General features: G+C 44.4%; 1 pseudogene; it reads left to right on the top strand.

Moving 5' to 3' along the window:
- The first annotated feature begins 2,030 nt into the window (after nt 1–2,030).
- On the top strand, nt 2,031–6,745 carry LOC119279072 (annotated as a pseudogene).
- The last annotated feature ends 2,091 nt before the right edge of the window (nt 6,746–8,836 follow it).

Below are 8,836 nucleotides of genomic sequence, written 5' to 3'. Positions count from 1 at the left end.
TTAACGTTCTGCCTCTCCTCCATGGTGTCCCCATCCTTTTTTCTTTATTAGTAATTTTCTCCATTAAATGTGCTCAAGTGTGGAGGTCAATGGGCAGCTGGACAAACAATTGTCGGCGAGAAAATATATACCAGCGAGCCACCGCTCCCGTGGTTTTGCATCCTAGTTGGTCCACCTATCAATTATTCATTAGTGACGAGAGAGAGAGAGAGGGGCAGCTGCAGAATGGTTCGTGTGAGCTTTCCTTTTAAAGGAAAATCAAATTTTGTCTTTTCAAGCTACTAATGGGTCTTAAATACTGATGGGTCAGGCGTGTGCTACCTGTATTATTTTTCGTGTGGCTGGGTGGAAACCAAGACCTACTAAATAATTAGTATGATCCGGGTTGGGGAATCAGTTGGCGAAGACAAAGATGAGATTGGCACATCGGCGGCCTCCGAGGAGGAGGACCGCCGCGCCAGATGAAAATCCTAGGCTGGAACTGCCGTGGTATGCTCTCCAACACGGCAGTTCGTGAGCTTCTGGATCTACAGAAGCGTACAATGGCAGATTTAATTTTCCTTTCTGAATCCCATTTGAATAATTGTAAAGTCGATGAGCTTCGTCGCATATTAGGTTTTGATTCTATGTTTGTAGTGGAAAGTGATGGTCAGGCCGGTGGCCTCGCTTTGTTTTATCATGAGTCCAATAAAATTGAGTTGAACTATGTCTCGCCCCATTTTATTGATATTGTTTTTATGTATGAGAATGTTGTTCAGTGGCGGTTCACGGGCTTCTATGGTCACCCGAAATGGAATGAACGCCATCTATCTTGGGATGACATTCGTAATTTACATAGTAAGAGTAACCATTCTTGGGTGGTTTTGGGGGATTTTAATGAAATTTTATACCCCTCGGAAAAAGAGGGTGGTGTACCTAGACCACTTGGTATGATGAGAGAGTTCCGTGAATGCCTAATGGATTGTGGGCTGGAAGATCTAGGCTATAATGGGGACATGTTCACTTGGAGGAGAGGCGAAATTCATGAGCGCCTTGATCGGGCAGTCTGTAACTTAGCCTGGGCAAACAAATTTTCACGAGCGACAGTTATCAATGAAGAACATGTTCATTCTGACCATCGTCCAATCGTACTGGATATGGAATATTGGGAGGAAAAAATCTTTAAACGCCCAGAGGGGCGTGTTAAACAATTTGAGGCGAGATGGTTGAAGGAAGAGACGGTAACTGAAATCGTTAAGGCATCTTGGGAGAAAGCAAAGCTAGCAGGTATTGGACCCACACTTGCTGACCGTACGAGAGCAGTGCATGCCGATCTACATACTTGGGACCGGGAAACGCTAAAGGGACCAAAGGTGAGAATTAGAAAATTAAAAAAAGAGTTGGAGAGACTAAGGCGTGGCCCATTGAATACGGAATCTCGATGTCGCCAGAAGGAAATTATTGTGGTAATTGAAAATATTTTAGAGCAAGAAGAAATATTCTGGTTACAAAGAGGACGGGCAAATTGGTTGATGCACGGGGATCGTAATACGTCTTTCTTTCATAATGCTGCCACAGCCAGGAAAAAAAGAAATAATATAAAGAAACTATTAGACGATTCTGGAAACTGGTTAACAGATAAGGATTTGATGAATCACATTACTGGATATTTTACAAAGCTTTTTACATCGGAAGTTCAACTCCCGAATCAAGATGTTTTATCACTTGTGCGAAGGAGAGTGTCAAACGAAATGAATGATGCTCTACTTGCCCCTTATACCGCGGAAGATGTTCGCAAGGCTTTATTCAATATTGGGGACTTGAAAGATTCAGGGCCAGATGGTCTACATGCTATCTTCTATAAAAGATTTTGGCCCATGCTGGGGGAAGAATTAATTGAGGAGGTTATGACAGCAATCAACACATGTACGATTCCGCAGGGTTGGAATGATACGGCGATCGTGTTGATTCCTAAAATTAATACACCTGAGAAGGTAACCCAATTTAGGCCGATCAGCTTATGTAATGTGCTATATAAAATAATTGCAAAAATGGTTGCTTCTCGTTTGAAGGTTTTTTTGCCAGAAATTATTAGCCCAACACAGAGTGCATTTGTACCAAGTAGATTGATTACGGATAATATTTTAGTGGCATACGAATGTTTTCACACAATCAAAAACAAAAGAGAGGGTAGAGAGGGCTTGTGTGCTATAAAATTTGATATGCACAAAGCCTACGATAGAGTTGAGTGGACTTTTTTGAAGGAGATCATGTTGAAATTGGGTTTTCGTCGTGAGTGGGTTAAATTGATTATGCAATGCGTCTCAACCGTAGAATACAAAGTAAGGATCAATGATGAGGAAAGTGAGAGATTTAAGCCCGCGAGAGGGTTGAGACAGGGGGACCCGCTATCACCATACCTTTTTTTGTTGTGCACAGAAGGATTGAATGCCTTGCTTTCGCACGCTGAAGAGAATGGAAACATATCAGGTGTTAAAGTCTGTAGAGACGCCCCGCCAGTCACAAATCTTCTCTTCGCGGATGACTCATTGATCTTAATGAAAGCCAACCAACATAATGCGGAAACACTGAAATCAGCACTAGATTTATATTGTGCGGCGTCGGGACAGCTGGTAAGCGTTGAAAAATCCGGTATTTTCTTCAGCCCTAATACAAAGGTAGAGATTAGAGAACAATTGTGTACAACGCTAAATATAATGATGGAGGCTCTCACTGATAAATATTTGGGCTTACCAGCAAATGTGGGTGTTGATAAAACAGACTGCTTTAGTTTTCTGATTGAACGTATTGTTAAGAGAATCAGTGGTTGGAAGGAAAAATTACTATCTGCAGGAGGGAAGGAGATCCTATTAAAGGCGGTGATCCAAGCCATACCCACCTATGCAGTGTCGGTCTTTAAAATTCCTAAAAAGATTTGTAAAGGAATCATTGACGCGATGGCGCATTTCTGGTGGGGAGATGAGGAGAACCAAAAGAGGATGCATTGGATGGCCTGGTGGAAAATGTGTGTACCAAAAAACCAAGGAGGAATGGGTTTCCCTGACATCCATTGTTTCAACCTGGCTCTGCTTGCAAAACAGGCATGGCGTCTCCTTGATAATCCTGACTCCTTGTGTGCTACTATTTTAAGGGCCAAGTACTATCCTAATGGTGATTTGCTGAACTCCAAGCCAAAGCATGGTGCTTCCTTCACCTGGCAAAGCATTATGGCAGGCATCACTACTCTTAAGCGAGGTTATATTTGGCGAGTGGGGGATGGACATAACATCAATATTTGGGAAGATGCCTGGATCCCAAATTGTGCGTCTAGGAAGATTATGACACCTAGGGGGGGGGGGCATTTGTTATCAAAAGTTGAAGATTTAATTGACCCAGTCTCCAATAATTGGGATGAGGACCTGATTAGACAAACTATGTGGACCGTTGACGTACAACGAATTCTTTCAATCCCAATTTTGCAACATAATATGACGGATTTTATTGCCTGGAGTTATACGAAAAATGGTATGTTTTCGGTACGGTCTGCTTATTCAGTGGAGTGGAACTATCAATATGGGAGCAAGCTAAAATATTCCAATGGGATGGGACGGAGCACACCTAATCCTATATGGTGTCAGATATGGAAGTTGTCTTGTCCGGCTAAAGTCAAAAAAAATTATGGCGGACACTACATGGCACTCTCCCATGCCGGGCAACACTCACTAATAGACATATGAAGGTCTCGCCCTCTTGCCCTACCTGCTCTCAGGGTGTAGAAGATACGAAGCACTTGTTCTTCCTATGTAGAAAAGCGAAGGAGGTTTGGAAAAGGCTAGGGTTGGATATGATTATTGAGAGAGCTTGTGAGATTGATCGTGCTGGAGGGGCAACATTGGAATACCTATTACTCCTTCCAGATCAAGTCCTGCGCATTATGCGCCACGAAAATGTTAGAGAAATGATAGCTATCTCAGTTTGGTATCTATGGTGGGAAAGACGGAAATTAGTGCACCAGGAATTAACTCAAAATGCAACTCAGATCTCAATGGGGATCATAGCTCTTACATATAATTTTGTAAATGCATCATCTTTAAAGGTGTCCATGAAAAAGGGGGGCTGGCAATTTCCTCCTAGGGGATTTGTGAAATTCAATGTTGACGCCTCTTTTGATCATGACTTGCTGGAGGGTACGATGGGGGCAGTATTGAGAGACGACAAAGGTAGGTGTATTGCAGGAGGGAATGGAAAGATAGACCACTGCGCGGATGTTCTCATGGCGGAGGCCTTAGCTCTCAAATTTGGCCTAAATTTAGCGCAAAGGGCAGGATGTAATCGCCTAATCATCAACTCTGACAACCTGGAGGTGATTGAGACCATGCAGGCCGGAGGACAGTCAGCGGGAGCGGCGGCGGCAATCTTCGATGACTGCTATCACTATGCTTGTGATTTTATCATGACTAAATTCGAAGATTGTAATAGAGAGGCTAATAAAGTAGCACATGAACTTGCTAGATTAGCTAGATTTTTTTCGACTTCGGATTGGTTTGAGGAGCCTATTAGTGAAATTGTAACGCTTCTCACAAACGATATATTGGTCATTGCTAATGAATAAAATCTCGTTTTAATTCATAAAAAAATAGTATGATCCGGGTGGAAAACGACAACTACTCCCTCTATGTCATAATATAAGAACGTTTTTAACGGAGGGAGTACTAGTTAGTATGATGGAGAAAAATCATCCCACAAGAATAGACAGGAGCCATGATCGGGAAAGAATACACCCATCACCGTGTCGCTTTCTCCACCAGGGCGACTCACACCGCGACCACCATCCCTGCTGGCTGCCACCATCGACCCTCCCCACTCTATGTACCCACCCCTCATTGTGTTTCGGGAGGCCCTATGCAAATGTCCTATGACCACCACACATTTTAGTTTGAAAGTTGACTATAATAATTGTTGGACAACGTCATATTACGACAAAAATGCTAAAAACATAACAAAATAAAACTAGCATGACAGAATTTTCAAATAAATACCAAATTTGACTGGCTCCATCGACATCAATAATACTTCTTTTTTGCGGAGAAACAACAATACTTCATTGGAAAAAAAAAACAGGATGTTTGAATAGGTACTGTGAAAAATTGAATTGGAAAATTATACATTAAAATTTTGAAACTTCGTGTACACTGAAATTAGAGGATGAATCAGGGATGAATAATTGAATAGTTGAATACGTACTAAAGAATAAAAGAAACTATTGAAATTGGAATTGGGGGATGGATCAGGAACATGGTATTGTGGTGCGCTCACAGCTCACATACGTATAAAGTATTGCCGTCGTGCCGGATGGGGGATGGCCGGGCTGCAAAACTACCGCGCGGCACGCCCAGCAACGACAACCGGCGGCGTTCTGCCGAGCGATAGGTTGACGATCGACGAGAGGATGAACGACGAAGACGAACCGACGAGCGACGAAGGCACGAGCGAATTAGCGAAACGAGCTGCCATCGTCTGGCGTGACGAACTGATCTCGTTTCGTTTCTCTCGGAATATTTTTTATTACCTACTATTTTTTTGCTGGGCTATATACTATTTATGTATACTACATCATGGGCCCCCACCCAGGCCTGGGCCCTGGGCCGTCGCCCCTAACACCTTTTTGTTCGAACCTTTCACATCGAATATGGACACATAATCGACCTACGAATATCATAAAATCCTAACATTACAAATTTAAGAAGGTTCTAAAGTTACCTTTGTAACGAAAGGGGAAATGCAAATAAAAGGACTAATCTTAAGGTGTAAGATTGACGGCAATAGCCTCACGTGTAGCAGCCATGACGCCATCATCTGCTAGTGATAGAGATAACTTGCTATCATCTCACGTTAGCACCTGTAAATGGTAATGAAGGTTGCACATACTCATCATTGTCTAACTTATCAAAATGCTCGTGACATAACTTGCTATCACAAATGCATTTGTGAAGGCACATGCATACAATGACGATCATATTTTGGGTCCATAACTTTTAGCCATTTTATACTAAAACTAGATCCCTATTCTAAAAGTTACTTTAAAAAGGTACTCTTGTAAATTCGCGGTCAACTAATTCTGATCCCTATTCTTTGTTTTTGCTATTCTGATCCCTATTCTCAAATGGATCAAGCCAGAGATCCAAACAATCTAATATTTTAATTGAAGGGGTAACATACTACTTGTTTATGTGTGTGTGATATCTTCTTGTTGACTTCTATGTATCCTGTCCTATGATGATGGTCTTGTTCATAACAAAGCACATGTACTAGTGCGAACTGCCTCTGCATTTTATTCTCAACCAATACACCCACCCCATGCATGGTTTCCTGTTGCTCTTAATCTTTCTTTTTTTTTGAAACAGAGGCAAAAGATTTGCCTCATATATTAAATGAGGAGGAGAAAGAGTTTGTTACAACACAGTGCCAAGAAACGGCATGGCAATTACTCTCGCAATAAGAAAGACCCTAAATTTTTCGCCCCGGCTTAAACCAAAGGTTGGACTCTTCGATCACATTGTTTAGCAAGACATGTGGAGGGGCACTCTTGTGTCTAAACACCCTTGCATTACGCTCATTCCAGATCACCCATGAAACCAACATGGTTATCGAAGCCTTCGCTTTTCGGTTGGCGGTGCCCTCGGCGCTCAAACTCGCCCACCATTCCTTGATGGAGTCGTACAAGTGTCATGCGGACGTGTCCACGTCGTGGATGCAGAGCTTCTGAATCACCACGTTCTAGAGCCTGAGGGTGAAGCGGCATCTGAAGAATAGATGGGGACCGCATTCCTGCACCCCTCTACACAAGGGACAAGGGCCACAGTTTGGCCAGCCTCGCCTCTGTCTGCAGTCCAGATCCTATCTTGAAGCGCGAGCTAAGCAAAGAACTTGACTTTCGGAGGGGCCCAAACCTTCCAAACCATGCGGTCCATGGGGGAGATGACCAAACCCAAAAACTGCGCCCTGTACGCGGAGGCCGCGGAGTAGTTCCCGGAAGCCGTGTGCTTCCAAAGGATGTCATCGTCGGCAAGCTCATCAAGGTGGACCTCTTGGAGCAGCGTCCATAGGGTGAAGAATTGTGAAACATGCTCAATGGAGGCCGGTGTAGGTGACCTGATTTTGAGAATCCACGCACTCTCCTTGAGGGCCTCCCGCACCTTCCAGCGCTTCCGCGAGGAAGCCTCATAAATGAGCGGAGCGATGTCTCTGGGCTTGCGACCCAGAAGCCAAGGAGAGTCCCAAAAAGCTGTCCGCGCACCATTGCCAACCGAGATGGTGGTACATGCGTAGAAAAAATTTAGGTCATCCTCATCACACGGGTTCCCACCTCCAACCCACAGCTTTGTGGGCTCCTTCCACTCATACCAAGGCCACCGCAGACGCAAGGCCCACGCGAACTTGAAGGTGTTTAGGACCCCAAGCCCACCATAGTCAAACGGCCTACTGACAGTGTCCGATTTGACCTTGCACTTTGCCCCAGTTGTCTTATCCGATCCCGACCAAAGGAATGCCCGCTCGAGTTTGTCAATGTTTTGCAGGATGGTGGTTTGTATGACAAGCGGCGTGATGAAGTAGATGACTTGGGAAGCGAGAACCGACTTGACGAGTGCTGCGCGTCCAATGGTGGTGATGTTTTGGCCCTCATATGTTGCCAATCTACTCGCCACTTTATCCACTAAGAATTGAAGATCAGCAAGCTTCAGCCTCCAAATCGACAGCGGTAGCCCCAAATAACGGAGCGGAAAGGCAGCCCTAACAGCCGGCAGCCCATGGGTTATGCGTTCCAAGTCGAGGTTGCCACATCTAATGGGCACCATTGAGCTCTTATGGAAGTTAGTGCACAGACCGGTGACGTCCCCGAATCCCCTCAGAATGGCCGCCAGGTTGTCCACATCTCTTTTGATGGGCGCAACAAACACAGCCGCATCGTCCGCGTAAAGAGAGGTACGCATGATGACCCCTCTTCCACGGATCTTGTGCAGAAGGCCTTTCCTAGTTGCCGTGTCGAGGATTTGCTTCAAAGGGTCGATGGCAATGACAAAAAGGAGAGGAGAGATGGGGTCCCCCTGCCGAAGCCCTTGGCCATGCTTGATGGGAGAGCCGGCTACCCCATTCAAGAGAACCCTCAAAGATGAGGAACAAAGGAGAGCCGCAATCAACCGGCTCTTAATCTTGAGGAAACAAGGAATGCGTCCCTATCAAGTATCACCTATGTTTGTTGATCTCAACGAAAACACGTGTGATTTCAAACAATGCTATATGATAGTATTAATTTTCACTTTGAGTTTCGTTTCAGACAGAGTGGTCTCTGGTCGATTTCAACATGTCGCCAGGTTTGTTTCCCAAGTGTAAGAAATGGAGAGATGATCATGGCGACGGTGCAGTATGGCAGGTGGAATCAAGGACCGTCTCCGTGTCCGATCTCTCCAGGTAAGGTAATGGGGGACATACGGTGTGTACAAGCTAAACCCAGATACAAACATGTGTACATATAGCAAGGATTAATCATTTGACACCCGTTTGGGGATTGACCTAGGGTGCACATCATGATGCGGATACAGATACATAGTAGACTTGCAGCTATAGTATACGGGAGTTCTTGAAGCCGCGGCATGCATGCGTTTACCTATTGATTGATACAGATGCAAGTAGCTGGACACGTAATTATGCGGCGGTTGAATATATTTTTCTTCCTTTTTATCACATGCTATCCAGTGCAAAGAAATTCCCAAGACGCAATGATGTACTCCCTCCGTCCGGAAATACTTGTCATCAAAATGAATAAAAGGGGATGTATCTAGTTGTATTTTAGTTCTAG

This window comes from Triticum dicoccoides, chromosome 3B (assembly GCF_002162155.2).
Source record: "Triticum dicoccoides isolate Atlit2015 ecotype Zavitan chromosome 3B, WEW_v2.0, whole genome shotgun sequence".
NCBI lineage: Eukaryota > Viridiplantae > Streptophyta > Magnoliopsida > Poales > Poaceae > Triticum > Triticum dicoccoides.
Note: the sequence above shows the minus strand (reverse complement) of the source record. Positions and strands in the feature narration are given on the sequence as shown.